General features: G+C 39.8%; 1 protein-coding gene across 4 annotated transcripts in view; it reads right to left on the bottom strand.

Moving 5' to 3' along the window:
- sox2 (SRY-box transcription factor 2) overlaps nt 1-1,782 on the bottom strand; it is a 91,396-nt gene that overhangs the window by 10,645 nt on the left and 78,969 nt on the right. For 3 of the 4 annotated variants that reach the window (XR_311834.1, XR_311832.1, XM_013911791.1), the window contains one exon: nt 1,266-1,400. The exons of the other annotated variant lie outside the window; for it this stretch is intronic. The gene's annotated coding sequence lies outside the window, so the exon portion shown is untranslated. The remainder of the gene's footprint in view (nt 1-1,265; nt 1,401-1,782) is intronic. 4 annotated transcript variants of the gene reach the window in all.

The following is a 1,782-nucleotide window of genomic DNA, read 5'->3' as shown; positions in this document are numbered from 1 at the left end:
CACACACACACACACACACACACACACACACACACACACACACACACACACACACACACACACACACAGACTCTGTCTCTGTCTCTGTTCAGTCAAGAGCTACACGGCTGTCTTAAATTTCATTGTGGGACAGAGAATATCCTCCCTATATATGTCACTCTCTCTTCCTTTAGCTCATTTCTTGCTTCACCTGACTTATCACACACCCCTGGCCCGTCCTCAGTCCTCCTCTGCTGTCCGACAATTTAGCTCTAGGTCATCAGCTTCGTCTACTTACTGACCTAAATTCATGTTACGCCACATAATTAGGCTGTGTGCTTGTTTCCGTTCCCACTTTCAAAGACAGGTCTAAAGAGCTTGAGAAGCGTCTTGAGAGGGGAGACTTCTGTCCTGTGTCCAATGGCACTCAACAAGTTCTCCAACTAAATGGAGCATACTGGCAACAGGAAACAGGCAACAATAAACTGTTAGAATTTTTGTTAGGTTAGAGGAAAAACCCTTGTTTAAATCATCGTTAGATGTCCAAGATTTTGAGTGTTACTGTGTTTCCTTCCCACTGTTGCCAAGTGAACAAATTCCAGTTCCTGGGTATGGGGCCGTCTGATTTTTGAGGTTTTCGCTCTATTATTATATAGTCTGTAAATTTTCCATGAAATTTTGGTACATCACAACATCATTGAATCTGGACAAATAAAATGTACTTGACATGTATATGAAAGTATGTTTATACCAAACATACTTTCATTGGTGATTAATTATTGGAATTAAAAAAAAACTTTGATTTTCTATATTCCAGTTGCATTTAACTCAGAACTATTGGTTCATGTCTTTGAGGCTGATGAAACCCTCCATCCACCTTAACCTCCTCCGCAGTGGTTCTGAAACCACAGTAGACTTCCTTTGCAGCTGAGGAGCCTTTTGAGAGAAGCACTGAATACTCATCTAATTCAAGTGAAGCAAATGAAACATTTTTTGAGTATAGACACAAAAATACACGTCTTTGACATACCGCCTGGAGCTGAACCGCAGTATATTACTAGGTTCGGACACAACCCACATTTTGTGAACACAGATTAATATATAAATAAAGTAACATTTCCCACAAGAGTCCAAAAAAAAGTGCCTCAGTCAGGGGACAAAACTTTTCACCTTGTGCCATAATTTTTTCAGAAAACTAATCTCAGAGCTAAAGGTGCTTACTGTTACCTCACTGACATTGCACATGTTTCAACATAGAATCAACAGCATGAAAGTCTTGTTCTCACCTAGAAAAATTTCGATTTGTTTCCTTGCTGGTTCAAAGCAGCAATCTCAGCTCAAGAGGACACACAGAGGAAATGTTGTGAGACCCCCCAACACCACGGGTGGCTCTGCAGGAACAGCGGACCAACAACTTAGCTCTAAAGAGAAACACGGGCAATGTTTAGTACAGGAAAATAAGTGCTCTTCCATAAACACCGCAGAAGCCAAAACATTGAGATTAACAAAAATTGCAGAGCAGCAATAATTTACATTCCTCAAAACAAAAAACAAGTTCAGGCCAATCTTTTTTTTGTGGATTGCTTTAACATGACGATCTGTCATGTAAACCCAGGACAGAGTAAAGGGAAACCAGAATCATAAAATAACAACACGCCTCATAAACTACCGCTATAAAGGTTTAACTAAAGCCTTAAAATAGCAATTACATCAACTGAGTTTCGTTTACAGAAAAAAAATCAGTGAGTGTATTAATATGTGTGTGTGTGTGTGTGTGTGTGTGTGTGTGTGTGTGTGTGTGTG

Source organism: Pundamilia nyererei, unplaced genomic scaffold (genome assembly GCF_000239375.1).
Source record: "Pundamilia nyererei isolate P.nyererei 1_Seehausen unplaced genomic scaffold, PunNye1.0 scaffold00072, whole genome shotgun sequence".
Taxonomy (NCBI): Eukaryota; Metazoa; Chordata; class Actinopteri; order Cichliformes; family Cichlidae; genus Pundamilia; species Pundamilia nyererei.
This window is presented reverse-complemented; position numbering and strand designations above follow the sequence as displayed.